This window comes from Onychomys torridus, chromosome 13 (assembly GCF_903995425.1).
Source record: "Onychomys torridus chromosome 13, mOncTor1.1, whole genome shotgun sequence".
Classification (NCBI taxonomy): Eukaryota; Metazoa; Chordata; class Mammalia; order Rodentia; family Cricetidae; genus Onychomys; species Onychomys torridus.
Genome location: NC_050455.1, coordinates 14,617,156 through 14,643,243, shown reverse-complemented (window position 1 = coordinate 14,643,243; position 26,088 = coordinate 14,617,156). Strand labels below are relative to the sequence as shown.

The 26,088-nt window shown below is 45.7% G+C and overlaps 1 protein-coding gene across 4 annotated transcripts in view; it reads right to left on the bottom strand.

The window, feature by feature from the left end:
- The window catches only part of Fhod3 (formin homology 2 domain containing 3), a 429,128-nt gene that overhangs the window by 401,877 nt on the left and 1,163 nt on the right, over positions 1-26,088 (bottom strand). The window lies entirely within an intron of this gene.

The window sequence follows — 26,088 nt, the reverse complement described above, 5'->3', positions numbered from 1 at the left end:
ACTAGCAATGAGAGGCTGGAAGTGATAGCACAGCTTCCAGTTCAGGTGCACCTCTGCTTCCACATCCATTACCACTGGGAAACTACTCTGCTGAGAGGGACTGAAATCCCCTGAAACTGTGAGCGAAAATAAACATCTTCTTCTCATTTCCCTTCTCACTGTGATAGATTTAAAAAAAAAAAAGCACTCTGACAAAAAGCAACTTAGGGGAGGGAAGGGTTTATCTGGCTTACACTTCCTGGTCAGAGAGAAGTCAGGATAGAAACTCCAAGATCTTAAAGCAGAAACCTTGGAGGAACACTGCTGGTTTCTTGCTCTCCAGGCTTATGCTCAGCGAGCTTTCTTAAACAACCTAGGACTATCTGCCTAGGGACTTGTGTCAATTACATCAGTTAATAAGACCACACACACACACACACACACACACACACACACACACACATGCCCACAGACCCATCTGATCTAGCCTATCCCTTAATCAAGACTTTTCTCTCAGGTGACTCCAGGCTGGGTCTAGTTGGTAGTTAAAGCTAGGACGCCTCTCCCTTCAGTGGTTTCTGTCGGGTACTGCGCTCACAGAAATGCAAATCCACTAACACAGCAAACCACCCAACACAGCAGCCACCACTCAAAGCGGGCCACAGCAGAACGCCAATCATCCAACCAACATCTCAACATGAGGGAACATTCTAGAAAGAGAGTCAACCCTACCGTGAGTGTACAACTCTAGTGATCTTCTAGGTCTTTCACACATTGCCTCCGTGTTACTGTCTAACATTGAGAAAGCTACAAATTGGGTGGCACCATGAAGGTGGAAGACAAGCAGACCCTCGGCGCTCTGCTCATGACAGCCTGAAGGTGAACTGTGGGCCATGAGACTGCTTGGCAGAGCAGGCACAGAACCAAGGCCTAGGACAAAGATGGTGGCACCATTCTGCAGGTGGTATACACAGGAGGGGTTTCAGAGGCTGCCCGGTAGTCCCATGGATAACAGAGGGAGAAATGGTTTTAGGTACAATCCCTGAAGCATGAAAGGTATTGGGTGCCAAGGGCCAAAGCCTCCAAACTGTTTTCACTCTTCCCACCCACTCTTCCGGCAACTCTAGCCAGCCTCTGTCCGTAAAGACCATCTGATCTTTGTCTTGGCAATCCCCCACCATATGGCACTGATTTGAACTCCTAACTTGACAATTCATTGTCTATTTGACATCTGCATATGGAGATACAACCAACAGCCCCAATTTAAACCTCTGAATGAAGCGCCCCCTCTTCCCTCAAGCCTGCCTTCTAATTATCTCGACTCTCAGTAGAGAGAACTCTGTCTTTAGCTCTATGTTCCTACAACCCCCTACAGTGATCCTCTGGAGAAACGTTACATTTGGAAGTGAAATGTTCTCCCAGGATCATTTGTTTGAACACTTGGACCCAGTGAACGGTACTGTTTTAAAAAGTTGTAGGATCTTTAGGAAGTAGGGGAAGTGGGTCACTGGGGGTGGGGGTGGGGGTCCTGATACAGGATTATAGCTCAGTCCAGGCTCTCTCTGGTTCCTGGCCAGTGCCACAGAACAGGCAGCTGCCACACACTCCAGCCACTATGGACAAGTAAGCCTATCTATCATAACATTCCTGCCATGGTGGACTGTACCATACAACCCATCAGCCAAGATACGCCCTTCCTCCTTTAGCTACATTGACAAGAAAAATGGCTATAAACAATATGGAAAGCATGTGGCTCTGACTCTTTAGATAATTAGAAAGTCGGGGCTTCTCTGTCAGCACCTGACTCTCAAGGCTCTGGATTCTCAGCTCGCTCACATTCAGATTTCTCCACCCAGCAGCCTGAGATCCTTTGCACATGCTTTCCTCTTGCCTGAAATTCTCTTCACCCAGACAGCCAAGTGTTTGCTCCTTCCTTCCTCCCTCTGGGATTCTCCACCAGTGCTTCCCCCGTAGAGTCCTTCTTGCACTCCCCATGTAGAGTCACCCCATCTCTCTCCATCCATCCCCTTGTTCTATTCTTCTTACCTCTCACCAAGATCTGATACACACCCTCCTGTCTCGCACCAGAACGCTAACTAACTCCATGAGATCTTGACCTTCATTCTGGCCACCACCCTGCCCCCAGTGCCCAGCACATTAGTGGAATGTGTGACTCTAATGGTGAATCGAGAGAGTAGAAGTCTTCTAAGAAGAGAGGGGTGCCTTGAACCCAGAGAAGATGGAGTCTGGCAAGACAAGAAGGCAGCACAGGAACCAACAAGCTGCAGCTTGGGAGCCAAAGCTCTGTAAATAAAGGTTTATTGGCACACAAATGCACAGTTATTGGTGCATTGTCTATGAGTTTTCACATCATAGTACCAGGGTGAACCATTGCCACAGAGACTGTATGACTTACAGAGGCTATAAAAATTTCCATCTACCCTTTACAAGAAATGTTTGTCAACTTCCAGTGAAAGATAAATGTTTCTTAAATTATAAACTCACAAGCCAACACTGCTTTCTGACACCATGATGTCCACAGACTTTCCAGGAAGTATGGACCCCAGTTTGAGAAAACATGAAAATGAAGGGGGGGCACTAGTTTTATTCCCCAGCTCTGCCACTCAGAAGCAGTGTGACCTTACACAAATCACTCAACTTCTAAGACTTTTTCCTTATCAGGAAAATGAGAATATAGCCCACATGGCACCACTACTATGAGGAGCTGAACTCTTGAAGGTAAAGCACCTTGCAGTGGCTAGCTCACATTATACCCACAAAACAAACCTTTTTTGTGTTCTTTGAGAATTCATGGAGCTTCAAAGGATATAACTGAAATTATCAACTGTGTCCAGCCAGTGGCCCACAGAATTCACACAACAGAGGACAGCTATGAATAGTTGTATTATTGGTTCTGTTTTGCTGTGGTGAGATACCATCGAAATATGATAAAAAAAAAATATGATCAAAAGCAACTGAGAGGAGACAGGGGCTTACTTTAGGGGTACAGCCCATCACAGTGAGGAAGACATGCCAGCAGGGACATGAGGCCAGCCTGGCAATCTGGAAGCAGAGAGAGCACACTTGATCTTCACACAGGAAGCAGAGAGACCACATTTGATTTACACACAGGAAGCAGAGAGACCACATTGATCCACACACAGGAAGCAGAGAGACCACATTTGATCCATACACAGGAAGCAGAGAGACCACATTTGATCCACACACAGGAAGCAGAGAGACCACATTTGATCCACACACAGGAAGCAGAGAGACCACATTTGATCCACACACAGGAAGCAAAGAGACCACATTTGATCTTCACACAGGAAGCAGAGAGACCACATTTGATCTTCACACAGGAAGCAGAGAGACCACATTTGATCCATACACAGAAAGCAGAGAGACCACATTTGATCCATACACAGGAAGCAGAGAGACCACATTTGATCCACACACAGGAAGCAGAGAGACCACATTTGATCCACACACAGGAAGCAGAGAGACCACATTTGATCTTCACACAGAAAGCAGAGAGAACATATTTGATCTACATACAGGAAGCAGAGAGACTACATTTGATCCACACACAGGAAGCACAGAGAGAGAAAGAAGGGTCAGGCTATACTACCTCAAAGCCCACTCCCAATGATATAGTTCCTCCTGAGAAGTGTCTCCTTGTAAAGGTTCCATAATCTTCCTCCAGGTGCTACCAACTAGGGCCAAGTATTCAAACACATGTGCCTGAGGGGCACATTTCTCATTCAGATCACCACAGAAGCCCAACACAAAATACACAAACTTACCAAAACTTTATAAAATTGATTTTAACAACACAATCATCCAGTTCTCCCATCATGAACATGACAAGGACATGTCACACGATCAAATAACTGGACACACCTAGGTGCTACTCACAGGCTAATTCATCCAATCCTCAGAAAAACTCTAATGTCTGAGGGCTACACCAGCACTCCAGTGCCTTTGATAAATATAATTTGTTAATCAAAATACATGGAATGAAGTTGATAATCTCAGCACTACTAGGGGGAAAGACTGATTCCTGAGGAGACAGGGAAGTGTCGTAGCTCCCTAGAGTCTCCTGGACTGCTTTCCAACTTGGCAGAAAGCACTCCCAAGTCAGAGAAACCTCGTGACACACTTTGAAGTGGTAACATGCAAAGGACTGATTTTGTGCCTATTTTTGGCTAGTTGGAAGATAAACGGCTCCTCCAAGGGCAAAACCCTTGAATCTCCTAATGATACAGGAATCGCCATCCAGAAACTGTGTGTGCGCAAGAAAGGCTCCCCTTAGGTCTCCAGTTCCTGAGATGTATGAGTTCTGATGGCCTCCAAGAACCAAACCAATCAATTAATCAGTGAAGACAGCGTTCAAAGTACTTTATTAATGAGGAAGAAGTGGGAAAATCAGCATGTTATCTGTTAAATCAATGACTAGAATTCTCACCTTATCTTTATGCATGAGCAGCAGCAGTACTTGGGAAATAAGAGCAAATTCTTGGACTATCAACAATGCTTTTTAGGAATATGTACATTTTTTTACACTGGGCATGGTAGATCATGCCAGTAATCCCAACACTTGGGAAGCTAAGGCCAGAGGGCTTTATGAGTTCAATACTAGTTTAAAGTCACATATCTAGTCCTTGTCTCAAAAAAAAAAAAAAAAAATGGAATAAATAAATGTTTAAGCTTATCTGAGCAGAACAATAAGCTAGTCATGAGATTGGCAGACAAATTTAAACTTTTCTCTTTCTATACAATCAAATGCTTCTGTTTTCTAACTTTCTCATTACCAACAGAGAGAATAGCCTACCACTTGCAAAAGGCATTAGCTTCCCAAGTTGAGACAGAGTCTGATATAAAGCCCAGAGTGACTTAAAACTTACTATGTCGCTAAGGCTGATCTTAAACTCCTTAGTGCCTGCCTCTGTCTCCCAAGTGCTGGGATTACAGGTGTGTGCCACCACACTTGAGCCAAAAGACATTTGTTATTTTGACTTGACCACCATACTCACAAAAGATGGGCACACCTGGGCTGCTGAGCAGTCCCCATCAACACCACTACATAGATGAACCCCTCCAGGAGGTACAGCTATGGCTTATCATGAAATAATCATGAAGGAAAACCTTTTATTCCTGCACTGAGTTATTATCTTTTAATTTTCATGTGTGTAGATAGATGCACACGGGTGTGCAGGTACATATGCCATGTATCGTGTGTGTGCAGACTGAGGCCTGAGGCTGATGTCAGGAGTCATCCCCAGTCGATCTTCCACCTTATTCATGGATACAGGGTCTCTCAATCAAACCCAGAGCTTGTCAATATGGCTAGTATTGCTAGCCATCTTGCTCTGGGGACCCTTTCCTGCTTTCTCACCCTTGAATTAGAAGCAGGCTGCCCCACCCACTTGGCATTTACATGGATTCTGGGGGACCCAAACTCCAGTCCTGTTTGCCTGGCAAGCACTTACCCACTGAGCCATCCGTCCAAACCCTGAATCGAGTTATTGAACATCTTTCATTCAGCTTCTGAAAAAGTGGAGTCCTTGCCTGCCAGCGCTGCCTTCTGAGCTGCCCACTGTGTCTGGGTTCTCCAGCTCAGCAAGTGTCTCTGTCCATAAGATGCTAATTTGCATCTGTCCTTTCAAAAGTGGCATTCTTTTTTGCTCTGTGGGTGTAGGCTCCCTAGCAAGAATTCGGACCCTTTGCAGCAGAATAAAAAGAGATGAGTGGAGAGCGAGGGAGGGAGGAAGCCAGATTGTCCCTTTCATTCCTCTAGTCTGTGGCGCTCTGCATGCCACCGGCACCCTCTGCTAGGGATGAGGCACCTCCCAAGGACATAACAGAAACAGTTCTTTCATGGCTCCCTAATCTACCATCCTCTGGGATGAGGACAAATCAGTTACTACATAATTTTGAAGTAGCTGAAAAACCTCTTGAATTTCATCACCACCTTCTTTTTCACATTTCTGAGTCCCGACTGGCAAAATACAAGAGGCCCCATGCCAACAACACACCCGCCCCCTGTACCTTTAAGTAATATTTAAGCACAACATATTTAGAAAAGTGACAGTCGATGGAGTTTCAGTGAACACATCCATTTCACCAGAGTTCAGATAAAAGAATAGAAAAGGGGGCTGGAGAGATGGCTCAGCAGGTAAGAGCATTGGATGCTCTTCCAAAGGACCCAGGTTCAATATCCAGCGCCCACATGGCCACTCACAACTGTTTGTAACTCCAGTTCCTGGTGATCCTACACCCTCACGCAGATATACATGCAGGCAAAACACCAACACAAAATAATAATAATAATAATAATAATAATAATAATAATAATAATAATAATACAATAAGAAGAAGTAGAAGAAAAAGAATAGAAAAAGACACTGTGGTCCAGATATCCTCACCAGTCCCTACTCACTAACACTCTCTCCTCACCATAGATAGATCTTCTAAGTCTGTAAATCAGTGTTTCTGCCTTAAACTTGATGTAAATGTACAGCTTCCTTCACTCAAGCATGTATCTGAGATTCGCCTATTTTGTCACATGAATGCAACAGGACACCCATTTTCAGCACTGTACTTTCTCATGTGAATACATATAATTAACCATTGTTGATGAAGACTGCTCTTGGCTGTTTTATACCACATAGCCAACTAGCATAAACACTTGTTATGTCTTTGGGGCATAGATGCTGCAGACATGACTTTAGGTCTCCATTAGTCACAGAAGCACTAAGTCCTAGGACATGCATCTGTGCCTGCTTCATAACTGCTAAGAAATTTGAAAATTCAGCCTAGGAGTCTCCCCTTTGTTCCACATCTTTGCCAACCCTTGATGCTAGCATGCTTTTAAACTTTAACTCTTCTGATGGTGTGTGATAGTAACTCTATGGCTGTAATTTGCATTTCTATAGCACAGCAGCTGCAGCTGAGCAGAAAATATTGACAATCTGGCCCAATATGAAAAAGTTGGCTAACCTCCTCTGCTCAAGAATAAGCAAGAGCATACCTCTGAACCCAAGTTTTCTTATAAAGAATAAGTACAGCAGCTTGAAACCATGTGATCCCATGCATCTGCAACCTCCCTTCACTGTGGATACAGCTTTAAAGAACAGACTTGGATAGAACATCATAGCAACGGCTTCCCTGTTTACTGTTACAGAGAAACATGGACTTAAAGGAAAGACACTGGAGAGGGATATTTGGGGGTCTCAGCATTTGGGAAAGAGACAGTGGAGAAGCCTGAAAGACCAGACAGAACTATACAAAGAACGATGCTTGGGTTGGACTTGACTTTCCAAGAATTAATATTTGAGACACTTTCTAAGCATATACCAGAGACGCAGAACCAAACCCTGGACTGGGATTATGTAGCTCAATGGTTCAACACTTGCCTGGTATGAGCACAGCCCCTAGGTTCAATCCCCAGTATAAAACAAAAGAAGAAAAGATGAAAAACTCATAAGAAAATGTTAATACCGAGCCTGGAGATGTAGCTCAGTTCAGCTGCGTTAGCATGCACAAAGTCCTGAGTTTAATCCCCAGCACTATATAAACCAGATGTGGCAGTGCACATCTGTAATCCCAGCAATTGGAAGGTGGAGACAGGAACAGGAAGAAGTTCTAGGCAATCCTGGGCTACATGAAACCCTCTCTCAAACAATGAAGAACAGTAAGTAAGGGATGGAGGGAGTCGAGGGAGAGGAAGGCAGGAAGGAGAGAGAGAGAATGTTTGTGCAATAAATATGAAGCAAAGAAAATTAAAAAAAAAAAAAAAAAAAAGGCAGGGACCGAGAAGAGTGGGGTGGAGCACTTGGGAACACAAGGACGGCTGAGAGCAGGAGCCTAGCCAGTGAGTACTCACCTCAGGGAACAACAGCTCACACACATTACCACAATCACAAGGGGAGGGGTACCTGAGAGAGGTAGACCTCAGACAGAAAGGTCAAGACTCAGCCGAGCAACCTCCCTGTGGGAGGGGAGGGGATACCAGGTAGAAACAGCCTCTGCAGGTAGGGAAGGCTTGAGTGCAGGATATTTGGGCCCTGGCATTGGAGGGGAGGGGGGGAGCAGAGCATGGTTTGGTCAGGGAATGGAGGGAAAGAGCACTGGCTGAGTTCACATCAGAGAGGGCTAGAAACAGCAACATAAGACGACGGCTTTTAGTTCACGCCATTGACAGCACTGAGGTGGGAGTGACCTTCCAAGTACAAGATCCCACATGGTGGTATTGGAAAGAGAAACCCTTAAGAAGTGACCGGACCACCAAGGACGTCATGAAAGGGATGCCATTCCTGGAGAGTGGGATGTGTATCCAAGGATGGGTGGCCCTCCCCCACCTTGCTTTCCACCATGGGATAACGGGAGGGTCCTCATCAGATGCTGTCACCAATCTTTGACTTCACGGCTTCCAGAAAGGTGAGACACTTAATTTCTGCTTAAAGTCAACAACCCAGCCTCCAGTATTTTGTTACAGGAGCACCAGGCAGACCAGGAGTCAAAGAAAAGCTCACCAGACCACCTGTCTGTGCCAACTCAGTCCAGCACACAACCTGCCCCAGCCACAAAGGGAGCTGGTAATGGAAAGCAAAGCTGATAGGAAGAGCCAACAGGAGCACCAAGGCTAGCAGTAAGGACATTGGCAAGCTCCTTCATAAACCTCATGGCCCAGTTTCTTTTCCTTAAAAGCCTGGGTGAGCACATCTGAGTTAAGACTACAGATCTGGGGTTGGGGATTTAGCTCAGTGGTAGAGCACTTGCCTAGCAAGCGCAAGGCCCTGGGTTCGATCCTCAGCTCAAAAAAAAAAAAAAAAAAAAAAGTCTACAGATCTGCAGGGGAGCTTCAAATTGCATGCTTTAGTCATTGAATGTAGTCATGGTGTGAGAGGCTGCAGCCCTGCCTGGCATGAGGAGCACGGTCTAGAACACATCAGGATGCCCCACCAGCCTTTTTACATTGTAGAATCGCATGCACTTGCAAGTGAAGCATGATTTCAGCAACACATGACTAACCTCTCCCATCCCTGCTCCATGTTCTCACCTCTAAGGCCACCTCCACCCCAACCTGGTTGCCCTTTTGATGTCAAGGCCCAAGCTACCGAACTCTACTATCCTTCAAGCCTGACCTCAGGACCTTGGTACCTGCTTACAACCTCCCCTCCACCAAATCCCCATCACCACTCTAGAAGACCCCATCATCTACCACAATAGCCTAATACCCAGGTTGTCAGCAAGACAGAGAATAGGAGGAACCTACACACAGTGAGCTCCATCCACAAAACATATGGACTCACATATAGAGAGCTGACAAACTCATTCTCAAGTGCCATCAAGACACAGTATCCTACAATGGGGAGGGGCTAGCTCTCCTTCAGCTTGGTATGCCAGACTTTGTTGACTACCATGGGAGGCCTTACCCACTCTGAGGAGTGGATGGGGGTAGAGAGGGAGGGAGGTAAGGAGGTGGGGGGGGAGGGGGGGAATGGGGTTGGTATGTAAAATGAAAAAATTTTAACAAATAAATATATTAAAAATAAGATAAAAATAAAAGATACAGTATCCTGGAGGCAAGTGGCTTTGCCACTGGCTTTGAATCATCTTCTGGGTGCTCTAGCAGCAGGAAGTGTTGAGGGCTCACACATGCCCTATGGATACACATCTGGCCAGTGGGAGAGTCCACAACAGGTAAGACACAGCCCCTCTCTTTGATGATTGCATAGTTGCTCCTCATATCCATACCCTGGTTCTCTGGCCACTGCATCTCTGCCCCTAGATCAGAAGAAGCCCCTAAGGTCAGGATCCCTGCCTGCTCTGTTCACTGTTGTTTCTCCAGAACTCCGACAGGTTAGGAGCATGGCATGTGCTCGGTGGGAGCCACACCACCAGCTACCGCTCTCCAACCAGGATGCTAGCCTAAAAAAACAAAGCACAGACCCTAGAAGAAACAGGCCCATGGAATGACAAGATGCCAGAGTAGGCCGGAGGGCTTGGTCTTGGCAGTTTCAGTTCCAAGTCACTTATTACTCTGGGCTCTGATCAGAGACTCCAAACACTAAAAGACACTTGAGTGTGACCAACACATGCCTTGTGATGTATACACACAACTTCATGACCCTGTCAGAGAGACTTTTAGCCCCACAGAGTCAGCTACAAAGAAGCCCCGGGTGTGCCTTCTACCTGGGACCCATCCTAGAGCTCAACTGTGGCTCTGTGAGCCTAGTCAGATCCCCTGGCCCTTGACCCCTCACAGGGTCCTCTAACAGGCAAACTCTCGCCCCCAGATAAATACTGTACTGAATAATGAAGTTTAAACTGTTCAGACATTACAGCGCTGTATCTGTCCACTTAATGAGCCCAGCACATGCTTCCGCAGGTACCAGGCAAGCCGAGGAAGTTGGTTTTGCTGTTTTGCTTTGATTACTTAATGAGAGAAATGGCTCTCTGAGAGTGTGGAGGAACCAAACAAGCTTAAAGACACCAGAGCCCTGAGACACAAAGGAACCTCAGGCCTGGGGCCAGCCCTTCCCTCCCCTTTGTACTACTTCCCCGGGATTAGCAGAGACCTTACTCTGGATGGCTGGGCCAAAGAGATGCAGGCAGAAGCAGCAGTGGTGGGAAAATGGCTGCCACTTCCGGACTCCTCCTGTCACTCATGGGAGGAGGATGGAACAGGAGGCTCCCAGAGAGAGGCAGGGGCACTCAATTAGGACTCCCAATCACACTTTCCAAAGTCTGGGCTATCATGATGGAACACAAGTTAGCCAGATTGAGCAGAAAGCATTCCTGGGACCTGCTGGGACGCCAAGGTGGGAGGATCAGGGGATTTGCATGTATTCCCAGGCTACCAGAGGAACCCATGAGATGGATTGGGCATTTGAGCACAGAGGTTCTGGGTTTTATCTAAGTCGTCCCCCATGGTTGATGTGAAATGTGGCCTTTAACTAGAGGGCTGTTTACAAACTCTAATGTTATAAATTCAAAATTGTCAGTCAAGCCAGGCTCTCAAGATTCAGCTGAGCCCCCGAGTCTCCTCCGCTAAAGCCCCTCACTTCCACCCATAAAGAAACAGGTTCAAGTGTCTGCACACTGTGCAAACAAGAGAGCCAAAAGGCTTAGGGTGAGGATGACCTGTGGAGGTAGAGTCTGCTCATGAGTGGCAGATTCAGAACCTTGAGAGGCCAAGGAAGGAGGCCAAGAGCCACATCCAGCAGGCCACATGCCCACATTAGCTTCTCATTTCACCCTGATGCACAATCTAAAAATCTCCAGTGTTCTAGATGCTTTGTTTAATGACAACTTGGTCCCTCAGTGTCAGGGCGTGGGAGGCTGGCTCCAGGAACCCCACAACAGACACCAGAGTCTCTTACATACACAGCATAGTGTTTGCATACAAATCATGTAAGCATCCTTTCATACACTGGAAGTCATCTCCATAATGCATACACTACAACATAAATGGTCTATAAATAGTCATTATGCTGCATTGTTGAGGGAATGGCCACAAATCAGCAACTGCTCAGTATAGCACAGAGGTGATTCTTTTTCTAACATTCTGGATCCACAGTTGACTGTATACAACACCTGCACTATGGAGGGGTAACAGTATTTTGATGACTGATAAAATTCTGAGGATCCATGCACTCTCTGGGATTTGAGAAATGGTACTCCTCAAAGCTCAGTCATGGCCATTGTCCCTCTGTAGAGCTTTGGGATGAGTGCACACAGCAAGTGTTGGGTAATGCTGTAGCTCAAGAAGACAAAGCTACACAGAGACACCAGAACTTTATCTTGTGATTCATCCACATCTGGGTCTCAGAAAATTTAATGAAAAAAAAAAGAGTCAAGCAGCTCTGAACAGTGATTTCTAGGCAGAGTTCCAAAAGGTACTTAGCCTGTGAAGTCCAAAGACCCAGTTAACAATTTCTCCTATCTACAAAGAGAGCCCAAATAATACTTTGTCTAAGTATTTACCATAGAAAAAATGAAAAATTGTGTTCATACAAAATCTCCATACAATATAAAAAAAATCTTCAATGAGCAAATGGATGCACAGACTATGGTAGGATCATATATGGACTTGTTGATTAAAAAAGGAATGGATTGTTATTACACCCAACAATTTATTGTGAAGAAACCAGTTTCAAAAGATCACATACAGAATGACTCTACTCACATGGAGTTCTGAAAAACTCTCAGGAGAGATGAGTGGCCACTAGGGATATGACAATAAGAATACATGACCACAAATGAACACACCTTCTGGAAATGCCTCAGATCTTGTCAGTTACAAAGGCCTCTGATACATTAAAACTCACAGAGCTATACACCAAATTTCAACTGAATTTCACAGTGCATGCATGGTTTAAGTTCACTAATTCTTCAGCATTCTTCCTGTGAAACAGTGATATCTCATTCCCTGTCCTTGAATGAGAGCCAACCTTAGTGATGTACATCTAATGATTGGCATTAAGAAATAAATGACACAGCATTCTGGCACTCCTCTGGCTCTGGCTATCTTTGGGACCTCAAACTGCTGTGTAAGAAGTCCAGCTCCTAGAAGCCACCATGCTAGGGAGACCCAGTAGGGAGACCACAGAGACAGGGACTGCCAGCTATTCACATCTCAGGCACAGCACCAGGGCAATGGATAAAAAACCCTGAGAGAAACCCAGGCCAAGCACTTCTTGAATGCAAACCCCTGAGAGAGACCCTGAGTCAGTACACCAGTGAGCACCTCCCAAATTCCTAACACAAGGAAGTAGTGGGAGATAATAAAAACAATTTTCTGGAGGTGTGACATTTTCCATTGACTTGGATCCACAGCAGAACAAATATGGGTACCCATATAGTTTGAGCAATCCTACCACAATTTAATATTTTCTCAATTAGTATCTCGTCTTTTAGTTGCCTAATAAACAGTGATCTTTTTCTACATGGGTACAGCTCCACATGCAATAGAGAGAGGAGGAGGATCCCAAGATACAGCTGGAGCAACAGAATGTGAGGACAGACAGAGGTGGAACCAGAGGGAGATTCTTGGACTGGACAACTTGCTGGTTATGCTCTTCACAGAGAGGGCACAGGAAAGAAAGGCCTGATTTAGACATGCTGTGTGTTCAACATCTGCGGTCTAAGAGGAGTCACCTGAGGAACACCTAGGTATTGGTTTTCAGACCCAGAAAGAGAAGTTGACCAGAGATATGAACTCCAGGGTCATCAGAAAGTCCTTGAAGCCTCCCAGAAAGGAGTAGACTGTACAGAGAAGGGGTGTCCTGGAAGGCAGCATTCAAAGAACATGAGGAGCAGAAAGATAAAAAAGAAATAGATGGCACTGACCAAAATTGGCAAGTATTACTAAGACACTAAGGTCAAGACAGAGAAGTATCTATGAAGTTGAAAGGCAAGTACGTTAGCAAGAGAAAACACATTGCAATGAGTACGGGAGCTGGGATGGAACAAGAAGGGCCATGAGAGGGAGACCGAAGATAGAAGAAAGATAGAAGACTGGACCCAGGGCTGAGGAGTAGGACTTGTCTGGATCAATGAGGCTGTAGGCCATACAGATGTTAGAGAAAGGATCCCATAGAGGAGTAAGGACAGCAGATGGGGTGGATTCTTCACGAGAAGAGAAGGAGGGCACGGCATGGGAGGACAGATAAAGGGGCATGTGGGGTGGGGCTGCGCCTGAAAGCACTTCATCTCTGCATTCATAGGCAGGACCTGTGATGGAAACAGAGTACAGTGGAAACAGAGGTGGGTAGGGAGAACAGATGTGCTGGGACAGTTGTGGACACAGGATAACATTCAGGGGAATGGGCACAGCCTGCAGAGGCCCCCACAGCTGGGACTGAAAGACACATAAATATGTGACATACAATGAACAGGTGAGATCCTGTTCCAATTTTTCTGTTCAACAGCCTTGCAAGGGAGGTAATGCTCTCAAATGCAAAGGAACCGCCATCATTTTACTAGCCTTCTAGGCCGCTCTTTGCTGCTCTCCTGAGACTCTGACACCAGGCCAATAACCATAACCATCTTTGAGGGGAAAAAAGAAAGAAAACCCCAGAAAAGGGTCCTCACTAGCTAATATCTAAATGGTCAACCTACCAGGAAAAAAAAGGGGCCCAGCCCACGGGCAGCAAGAGTTTCTGCCTTTCCTGTACATGCCCAAGGCATGACCCTGTGTCCTTCCCTCTTTTCATGTTTCCTTGGCCTGTGGTCTTTCAGTGACTGTCTATCCATCCATCTTCCCCTCTTCTCTTTCCTTCACTTGTTCTCTGTAAGAATGTCTCCCCATCTTGCTGGTTTTCTCCTCCCTTCCCTTTTTCACTGTGTGTCTACTGGATAGAGTGAAAGTAACATTTGAAATCTTTTTGTGTTGACAATCGCCGCAGCTCTCCATTCAAATCCTCAAATTTTTCTTACCACCCAGTGAGGTGGGTCACCCCCCTCCACGTGAGCTGTCTTCATTTCCCTGTAGCCATCAGACCCGATCCTGACTCCCAGGCCTTACCTGCACTGTATCACCTACAAAGAGCACCAACCATTCTCCTTTTCCACACTCAAACCTCACCCTCATTCCCAGAGACTTTCTGGACTAGGCAGTCCACACGGGTTTTTCTCAAGTCTGACAGTGCTGTAGCCCCAATGGCCTGTCTTCTCCCTCAGTCAGGACTTCACTTTTTATTATGCTAGTGACTTATCTCCATACCAAAAAACAAAAAAAACAAAAAAAAAAAAACTCCTAAGGAATGGGGGATTTCACACTCCTAAGGTCCGTAGTGTTGACAACAGAGGGAAGCTTCCATCTTCAACACAGCCTACAGCCTGTGGGAAAAAAACATCACTAACTCACGGCACATAACATTAGTAAACTCAACTTCAATGTGTCTCCCATTGTCTTCCCTCTGCACACTTCCCTGGGTGTCAATTTCCTTACCCTTATCTCTGACAGACTGTGATGGGGCTCTCTCATCTCAGAGACATAAAGAACACAATACACCAAGTTCAAATTTCACTGCCTTGTAAGAGGTCATTTCCTCTATGGGTTGTTTCCTTTGAGACACTGTTCCCCATAAATGGCCATATCTGTGAAGGACCATTTCCTACGAGAGGCTATTTCCTGTGAGAGGCTGTTTTCTGTGTGGGGCCATTTCCTATGAAAGGCTGTTTTCTGTGAGAGGCTGTTTCTTATGAAAGGCTGTTTCCTGTGAGACATTGTACCCCATAATGGACCATTTCTGTGAGAGGCTGTTTCCTGTGAGGGGCCATTTCCTATGAGAAGCTATTGTTTCCTATAAGGGGATGTTTCCTGTAAGGGGCCATTTCCTGTGAAAGGCTGTTTCCTGTGAGAGGCTGTTTGCATGCATCTGTCACAAATGTTACTGAACTGCAGGTCTCTTATCTCTGTAATGGGGGCCTAAATGCACCATGTTGCTCCCTTTCAAGGGTTGTCTAGAGACCAGCCAGGCTAATCCATGTCCCAGTGCCTTATAAACTCTGCAGACATGCCATGGTTCTATTACTGGCATATTCAGTGGTGAGTCACTGTCCACAAAAATGCACCCAGTTCTGGGAATGAAAAAAAAAGAAAGAAAGAAAAAGAAAAAACAAAGAAAACCACTTACATCTCTATTGTTCTGGAGAGGACTGCCCAATGGCTCTCCTCTCCCACTCCTTGACACATGTGGGTAAGCTTGGAGAATGCACAGGAAGACTGGCCAAGCTATCCAAACTACAGGCCCTGGCTGCCCACAGAGCACCCACCCAGGTACTGCTGTGTTCTGGAAGGTTTACAGAAGCTGCTCTCCGAAGTCAGCCTGAGTATGTCTGCAGCTTGCTGCTAAGATCTAACAAAGAAGGAAAGCATCCAACATCAGTCCCCTCAAAATGACTGCTACCACTGGTAACAAACTCCTACCCAGCACCTCCGTGGCTGACAAAAGTAAGAATATCCAGTGTGAGGACTGGGCATAGGGGCACACGCCTGTAATCCAAGTACTTACGAAGTGGAGGCAGGGGGACCAAAAGTTTAATGCCATCTTTGGCTACATAGTGAGTTCAAAGCCAGTCTTAGCCACATGAGACCCCCATCTCAACAAGCAAACAAACAAAATAAATAAATAAATAAAATACTAAAATATACAGATATCGAAAGAATAGTTAGGCTCCACGGCCACAACTCTTGCCTTCGCAAACCCACTAAGTGTGGTTGCTGCAGCCACAATGGCCTTAGGGGTCCCTTGTCCCTTACACAAGCACATAGCAGCCCTCTCCCTTCCTAACACTCAGCATAGGCAGCAGTATGACTCCTCTGTGGTTGGGACCAAAGCAATGATAATGACCTGAATTAAGAAGTGGTGCTGCCGACCAGCAAGATCAACTAAGCTGGGCTCATGGGGCAATCCCGAGACCTGCACAGGTCTGTGCTAGGTCCTCTGCATATATGTTGAGCTTGGTGTTTGGGGGGGGGGGGCTCTTGACATTGGGGGTGTCTCTGACTCTTGCCTGCTTCTGGGATCCTTCTCCTCCTACTAGGTCACCTCTTCCAGTCTTGATGTGAGGGTTTGTGCCTGGTCTTATTGTATCTTGTCCCATGTTCAGTTAATGTCCCTAAGAGGCCTGCTCTTTTCTGGAGGAAGACTGGGGGTGGAGGGAGGGAGTGAATCTGGGGGATACTGGGAGGAGTGGAGAGAGGGGAAGCTGTGGTCAGGATGTATTGTATGAGAGAAGAATAAAGGAAAATTTTAAAAAGAAAGAAAGTGGTGCTTCTCTATTTTGGACAATAGGCTTCAAGTCTAGCCTGATGTCCTCCTCCATCATAGAACTCCTGACCCAGGCGGGCCTAAAGCAGTCTGCAGGCAGCCTCCCGAGTGTCCTCATACAAATTCATCGCACGTGTGTCTGGGAGTGAACGAGGGGAGACATTGGGCAGTTTCATCGTCATGATGCACGCACGGATTATCACGCTGTCACTGAAAATGGCACACCCCAGAATGTCCCATGGCTCCTGAAGCCATTTGGCTGTGTCATTCTATATTCATAGACAGTGGAGTTCTGGTGAGACACAACAGTGCTGAGTTGTTCTCTATGGTGGTGAGAACACCAACCCAAATACAACAGAAAATGATACCTACAGGATCACATGACTTCACCTTGCCAATCTGACCCTTCTGTGTAAGTTAGACTTTCTTGTCTGAGGACTTGGCATAGATCCTGTGTGGAGAATGGCAAAAACAACAGAGCAGTGGGTTCTGCCACACTCACCTTCAGTTTGAGATGGTATAACATGCAGTAATCATGTTGGTAGACAGATGGTATAACATGTAGTAATCATGTTGGTAGACAGACGGTATAACATGCAGTAATCATGTTGGTAGACAGATGGTATAACATGTAGTAATCATGTTGATACACAGTATAACATGTAATAATCTTGACAGTAGATAGATGGTATAACAAAGTAATCATGTTGGTAGACAGATGATATAACATGCATGTAGTAATCATGTTGGTAGACATATGGTATAACATGTAATAATCATGATGGTAGATAGATGGTATAACCTGTAGTAATTGTGTTGGTAGATAGATGGTATAACATGTAGTAATCATGTTGATAGATGGTATAACATGCAATAATCATGATGGTAGATAGACAGTATAACATGCAGTAATCATGTTAGTAGACAGATGGTATAACATGCAGTAATCATGTTGGTAGATTAGAGATCTGACACAGATCTGAAAACATAAGCTCTTGAAGATCACAGACCTACCATGGGTACAACCATTTTACATATATAATTGTTCCCACTTAATATCATTCTTTCAAATACTAAAAATATTTACTAGAGCCAATTACTTATTGGGTCCTAGGCACTCTAAGGGAGAGTTCAGGTGTGTGTCTTTGTGCTAGGCTTTGAACCTTACTGGGAGACAGTGAGAACTAGTCTCCTTGACCGAGAGTGTTCAGTACACAGCTGAGAAGACCACCTGGCACAATGGTGCCCTTTGAGTAGGGGGAGCAGTGGGGTACATACATATCATTTATTCAGGCTTCTGTTGTCATCTCTGTACCTCTCAGAGGTAACACAACAGTCATCTGGCCCTGGGCTCCGGAGCTTGCCTGTCTCTACCACCTCTACCCTGGCTTAGAGACCACTTTTCCAACCACCTCCATTGTTCACACCAAAGAAATTTCTTCCCTTGAGGATGAGGTCTTGACCTTTCAACTCAGCAGTTAAACTTCTAGGAATTTAATTAAGGAATTAAACAGATTCAAGCACAAAGATTTGGTTGTTTTTTTCCTATAAGTAAATGTATTATAGAATTACCTGTTACTTCTTTATTGTCAGCTACCTAAATATCCAATGGTTCATTCATGCATGCATGAGTTTGGGGCAAGTTAAACATTACAGGAAGTGGAGTGCTTTCCCTCGTGGATGAGAAGCCGTCGTTACATGCATGGCTCATGGTCCAGGAACAGACTGGGTTACCATGCTGTCATTAAAGAGTTTGTGACTAAAAACATTTGATGACTTAAAGCATGCTCAGATATATTCTTGGACTTCGTGTTCAAGTTATGGCGAGATGTGGAAGTGTTAGGAACAGTCCCCTCAGGTGACAAGAACAGTGGTTGGCATTTCTTCAGCGTAATTTGCTCTTGTCTCCAAACCTAGACATGCTCAGTCTCTATCTTGTCTGTTGTAGAAGGGATGAATCTTCCCTTGACTCTTCTCTCAAGAATCTAACATGGCCAGTGTAATCTCCCTCCAAAAACATCACCCAGAGTTCACAAACACAGTTCAGATTCACAGCTACAGAGGAGAGCTACCTGTACTTGCCCTTTCTGAAGGAAGAATGTTCCAGACTCTTCAACAGACACAGTAAGAGTTTTGTTGCTGTTGCTTTTTTATTTATTTAAAGAAAGAGGCCTGATGAGCTGAGGTTTGTTTTTAAAGTTCTATCATAGCTGTGAACTTGAACTGTTTAACTTGCCCCAAGCTTGTGTGCGAAAAGGGAAAGAGTTGACTTGTGTCCGTGGTAATAGGAATAGCAGGGCAGGATCATTGGTGTAGCAGCAGTCTAAGACTGCTGACTCTCATCTCGGCAGACCAGGAAACAGAGAGACACGATGCTGGTTCTCAACTCGATGTCTCTGTCTATCCAGTCCAGTCCAAGACCCCGCCATGGACAATGTTCCCCGCATCCCCTGACAGTTAATTCTCTCTGGAAATGCCCTCACTAGTATGATTCACTAGTCCCTCAGGTGTTTCGTAATCCAATCAATTTTACAATCTAAATTAACCATCACACCCCCAATTTGGTTTCCCTACAATATCCATGCAGTGATGACTCCCTCAGAGAAGTCTGTCACTGTTCACAAGGGATGAAAGCTGGACTCTTCTGGGTGTAGTACTATTAGTTATATTAAATTTGGCTTTCATTTCAAACAGTGAAGAAATAGGAGAGAAGAAAGAAATTGGGTCCGTTGTCTCAAAGTCAACGCTACTGAACGCTCTTGTGTATGAGTCATGGGTTGTTCCCACTGACACTGGACTCACCCTTGTAACAAACTCAGGACTGGAAAAGATGACCTCAAGTCACAGTCAGAACAAGTGCATAGGTGATTCCAGTGCAGTGGGGATAAACTCCCTCCCTCAAAACCACAGCTAGTGAGGTCAGAAGGACAGTCCTCCTTATTCTGTCCTCTAGGAACACACCTCTCAGGGAGTCCCACCTGCTTTAAATTTATTCGCTCTAGTCAGGACCATTTGAAAGTAAAGTTAGAGAGCTAACTTGATTGGATTAAAAGATGTCTAGGGCTCTGCTGTACAGAGCAACCTCTGGGAGGGTGAGCATCCCCAAGAAGATTAACTAAGAAAGCCCCACCCTGGATGTGGGCAGCTGCTTTCCATGGGTAGAAGAATCCTGGACTACACGGAAAGAAGAGAAAATGGAGAAGGACGGCTGAGCATTCCTGTTCCCCTCTCTGAACATCCTTCCACTACCAGCAGATAGGGGCTGTCTGCTACCACACCTCCTTTACCATGATAGACTATAAAGCCTGGACCATAAGCCAAAACCACCTTTTCCTCCCATAAGTTGTCTTTTTTTTTATTTAGTCACAACAGCAATAAAAGTATCTAATACACCCATCAATTATTTGCTATAAACCCCTTTGCATCTGTTCAACCACTGGAAGATGCCTTGGTGGGGCCAGAGAGATGGCCCAGTGGTTGAGAATGCTTGCTTTTCCTGAGTTCAGTTCCCAGCACCTACATGGCTCACAGCCATCTCTAATTCCAGCTCTAGGAGATAAGATGTAAGATGACATCTTCTGACTGCCACAGGTCTCCACATACACCATATACGTGGCATACACACACACACACACACACACACACACACACACACACACACAACACACACGTGCATGCTCGCGTGCACATACACACATACACACACACAATTTTTTAATTAAACAAGTCATTTAAAACACTGTGGGCTTATCCTATAACATTTTGTTTAACACCCCACTCTCTCATTCCCATCTTCAGAAAATATTGGAGTATGGTGAAGCAGAGGAACCCTATGAACACTAGGGAAGCTTCCTTCTTGGTTATCTGTTCAAAGAATGAAGGGAAAAAAAAGTATTTGATGAGGAATTTGAGAAATTAATTTGCTTCCTTTCTGACAAACCTAGGGTAACTGCTCCTCACTGAGGCCCCAATGTTCTCTTTCTCTTTTTTCAATTTGTTCAAAAAGTTTAAGCTGTTTTCCTGACATCAGTCCTTAAACATTCCCCCCTTGGAGTCTAACATTTTAATTTCTAAGTTACAGAACTAAGTTGTGGATGCCTTGCATAGTGGGGCACACTTGCCACCCCAGCACTGAGACAGGGAGAACAGGAAGGCCCACATAGGTTAAACCAGAGGCAGGGAGGAGCCCCACTTTGTAAACAGATCCGATGTAAATCCCATTTGTTACAGTCTCTAAAATTCTGAAACTTCTCAGAATGTATTCTTTCTGGTTGGTAATTGATTGCTGTTGTTTTTCCTTCCACAGGATCCATCTTAGCCCCTCTTTGATAGTTAGCCCACAAATGTTTTAGTCCGCCCATAAAAAAAGGAGTTGAAGGTAATAGTAGAAATGCCAACATACACAAACTTCCTTTTGCACTTGTTAAAATACCCCTGCCATTTGTTACACCCCAAGATGCTCTTTGGAGCCAAAATGAAGTGGCAGGGTTGCTCACTGGAAATGAAGCTCCAGTGTGGCCAGGAGGCTTCAACAGCAGTGGGAAACTGGTTGCCTTTATATGAGGTGTCATTTATTTCAGCTGTACCCACATCTTACTTAGTGTTACAATGCAGGTGCCTAGACTAGAGTCCAGGTGTATCCCTCCCTGAGCATTTATTTCCTTTACCAAGCCAGCAGGAGACAGAACAGGAACCTGTTGACATCGACATCGACACGGTGATCAACTGAGCCTGGAAAGACACTCTGAACACAAACAAAAATGATACCTTTCTAAAATCCTAGGGTAACTACGACCGAGTGGAAAGAAAAAACATCTTTGGGGGTTAGGCATGATGGCATAGAAATCTCAGCATCAGCAGAGGCATGTGAAGACTATGCGTTCAAGGCCAGCTAGGGCTACATAGTGAGACATAAATGTGGCAAGACAAAAACTTCACTTAGCCATAGTGGCCTTGTTCAGGGAACTTTTAAGACTTAATGACAGAGCTCTGACCCCAGAGGGATCATCTCTTTACTTAAAAAAAAAAAAAAAATCCAGTATGCAGAAGTATAAAAGACACTATCAGACCCTTCTCCACACCCCATAGTCCAGTTTAACCACAGTCCACAGTCTACCTGGTCCTATCTGGACACTGACCCGCCTACCTGACTCTCTATCTCAGATCACCCTGAAGCAAGTTCCAGTCATCTCTGAATGACAAAAAAATCTTATTTCAAAAGAGCAGCATAGTTTTATCTCACTTTAAAATTAGTCATGTGGGGCTGGGAAAGATGCCTCCTGCCAATACTGCCAACCTGAGCTGAAGGAGAAAACCAACTCTTGAAAGATGACCTCTGGCCTCCACACACACATTCCACGGCACATGCTCGCACATAGGTATACACCCACACAAAATAAGTAAATAAATATGTAATTTTAAAAGTTAATCATGTGCACTACCAATTAGCCAGTCACCTTTGATTTCCCCATCAATCTCAAATACTTATATTTACAATGTGTTGTTTGACCCAGCCTTCAATTAGCGCCTCATACTTGGTGAATATATCTCTCAAGCTTCTTTTCAATTCGTTTCTTTCTAGTCTTTTCTTTTTCTTCACAATGTGTTTGATGGAGAAACTGCAACATCCCCCAATTGGGCTTTGGCTGATGGCATTCCGGTGGTGAAGCATAACGTTTTGCCATAACTTGCTATGCCTCGCTCATTCTTTCTCACTTCACTCTCCTAGCCCTCTTCTCAACCAAAAAAGTATGAGTGTCAAACCCAACCCTGCAAACGGGACCAAGAAGTAGAGGTTGTTGTCAAACAGGTTGTCGCTCCGCCAGCCACAGAAGTCGGAGGAAGACGGAGTGTGGAGCCCACCAGGAGCAGCAGCAGCCTCTGTCTGAAGGAAGCAAAGTCCCACGGGGTTGGGAAGTTTCCTCACTGGAGAGGGCCCTCAGAAAAGAAAAGAGGGTGGGGGAAGGGCGTTCCCGAGTTGACCTGGCATGTTAATCAGTTTAAAGCTGCCACCAGTAAGAACTAACATTTCACGGTCCCGTGGGGGAGGGTGAAGGCAGGCCTGTTGTTTTGCTGAGGGACCCAGGTTGGACTCCAAGGACAAAAGGCACAGGCCCACAGAGCATCAACCGCGGGAGGGCTCACCAGCAGAGCCCTGTAAGTCACAGCCCTGCAGCAGGCAGGCAGGCAGCCCCGCCCCGGCCCGGCCCGCCCCCGTGGGGAGCAGCAGCACGTGCTCCGCTAGTTTTCTAATAATGGGACACAGTTGGCTACAGGCTTCAGAGTAAAAAAGACTTGACCTTAAATCCCAGCTCCCTCACTGAGAGCGGCATGGCCTTAGGCAACCTGCTTAACCTACCTATACCTCAGTTTCTTTCTGTGTTCACTGGCATTTCCTTGTCTGTCCACCTGCCCCAGTGGCTGGGGACAGCGATAAGTGATAAGTGAAATTTGACATGGAGGTCTATAGGACAGTCTCCAACACAAGCTCATTCCATAGGAACCCTACCCCACCCACCCACCCCCAATCTGCTGTCATTCTGTTCCAACTCATATACTCCCAAGGAGCCAGGAGAACACCTGCTAAATGTCTGGCTGGGTTATAGACATGGGCTGTAGCCATGCATGAAGCAAAGCCAGCTGACCCATAAAGGGTTCAATCCCATGATCCCGATCTCAATAGCAAGGTTCCAACCAAGTGAGCTAATGACAGTGGGCTAGATTCAACCCTGCTTAGACTCGTAGCCATTCACAGAATATTCTTAAACAGCGTTGGCCTAAGATGCTGAGGCATAACCAACCCACTTGCCAAGTTTACTAATGACCTCATCTTTGAAAAATCTCAATGTAATGTAGCAAACAGATGTGTCCCTTAAGAGGATTAAGGTGGAAATTCATTAGGGCAATAATACGGGTGGATTTGTGTTCTAAAACTAACACCTGTCAATCAACGTGGGGCACGCCCTGTCTTAGCACTACTTAGCTTCTAGGTGCAACAAAGAGGAAGGGGCCACCAGGGCGTCACCTTCAGGAAGTTATCAAGAGAGAGAAGATAATAAGAACCACACGTACTGACTGCCTGATGTGCTCACCCGTAACCTGTGCACTCAGGTGGTAATTGGTACTGGAATTAACCAAGCACCCTGGTAAGATACATGTTCTGAATCAGTAGATCAGGGGAGGCCTGGGTGTTCAGTTCACACAGAAGCCCAGATGGTGTCCACCTTGTGCCCACAATTGTAATTTTTAGTTACTTAGTAGACTAAGAACTCTACCAGGCCAGGAATTTCTTATAGCACTTATACTTGTAACATCACCTGCTGTCAGGCCAAAAAGTGCCTGGCACACAAAGATGGCTATGTTAGGTGAACTTCCCAAGGTAACGGATGAGAAGGCCGAGGAAGTATATAGCTCTGTCCTCATCCACACAGCTGCTCAGCGGGGTAGAGAGGTGTCCAGTCACACAGGCTTAGTGAGGCTCTCAGCTCCCTACTCCCGGCAGAGAAATCAGGTACATAATTGCTCTCTACCTCTGTTTCTTTGCCTCTAAACCAGAGATAATAAAAGCCCCATTCCATGAAGCTGTGTGGTGTTGAGAACGGGCACTAAGTCTCCAGTGGAGCACCGCCCACAGCCTGAGTACTCCAAGCTGACTCGCTTTCTGTCAGAGGTGGGTCATCCAACTTTAAGATTACCTACTGGAGGGGCTGGAGATCCCAGTTCAGGTCTCAGAGTGCCCACCTAGCACACACGAAGCCCAGCACCACATGATGTGGTTGTGGTGGTGCATAGCCGTAACCCCAGCACTTGGGAGGCACAGGCAGGACCAAACCTTCAAGGGTACCCCCTCAGGTACACAGCAAGTTCAAGGCTAGCTTGGGATAGGGCAGACTATCCCCCCCACCACCACCACATTTTCTTTTAATTGCTGGAAACTAGCATCTTAAAGATATGCATGTAAGCCAGGCAGTAGTAGCGCACGCCTGTAATCCCAGCACTCAGGAGGCAGAGGCAGGTGGATCTCTGTGAGTTCGAGGCCAGCCTGATCTACAAAATGAGTTCCAGGACAGGCTCCAAAGCTACAGAGAAACCCTGTCTCGAAAAACCAGAAAAAAAGAAAAAAAAAAAAAAAAAAAAAAAAAGATATGCATGTGTCCTTAAACACAAATGCCCTGAATTCTGCTTGAAGGAACTACGGGTAACAGCCAGCTGCCTGCACTGTTCCTAAGTGCAGACACTTACAGTGCGTAAAAGCAGGTGACAAGACTGATGTTGGGTGGTTAAAGTTTTCTCTGAAATCTCTTCTTAGGTTTGTTTCACAAAAGGCACCTGAGAAAGTTCAGGGAAACAGTGAGACTGCTGGGCTGTGGCTTCTGGTGGGGGCCCAGGAGGGGCAAGGGGGGAGCATCAGGATTTCCTGCCCCACCAGGAATACTGGATTGAGACTATGGAAACAGAAAACATACTTGAGTTGGGAGCCTGAAAGGTCAACCCATGTATATAGGGTTTGAGATCCAAGGAAACCACTTCAAGGTCACAAGGCCACAATTATGAGGCTTCTGTGGCTTCAACAAAAGATCACTGTAATCTGAGACCATGATGAATGGAATAACCATGAAGTGGGAGACACTGTGAACACTTCTCACAGAATCCGCTGATGGAGAAGGGACAAGGACTTGCTGAAGTGACTCTGAGAAGCCTTGTGTCTCCCAAGGTATGGCGCTCTGTGGTCTGAAAGAATCCAATGACTGTGACTACAGGCACCCGGTACCAGAAGGAATGAGAGAGATCTGCCCCACTCCTCATTCAATAAAAAGGGGGGGAGGAGGCGGTTACTAGTTAGGTGGGATGGAGGGGGCTATGAGCAATTCAGAGCAGGAGGATATCACTCCCAAACCCCTCAGGTTTCCATACAGCCGCCTCCTTCACTTTCAAAACAAGTGGGCATCTAACAGAAAGCTAAAAGATTTTCCAAAATCACTTTTGCTCTCGGAACGAAGGGTTCTCACTCCCAAATGTTTGTCCATGTTGATCTTCGCAGAATTAATTATCTCTAAACTTTGATGTGGACCTAAGCAGAAAATACAGCAAGGAAGTAAACCTTTCAAGGTGCAGTCCATCTGTGTAAGTAGGAGGAAGGGCTTTCCCGGAGAGCTAAATGATTAGCTTTCAATGCCTGGCTCTTTACAATCACTTTGCAAGTCGCCTGGCCTCCTTCAAAGGGTTAAAAAAGAAAGAAAAGACATGAAAAGAAAAGAAAACTCTAACGGGTGGACTGAGACGCCATTCTTCCCAGGGGACACTCATTTGGGGCTCCTGGGCC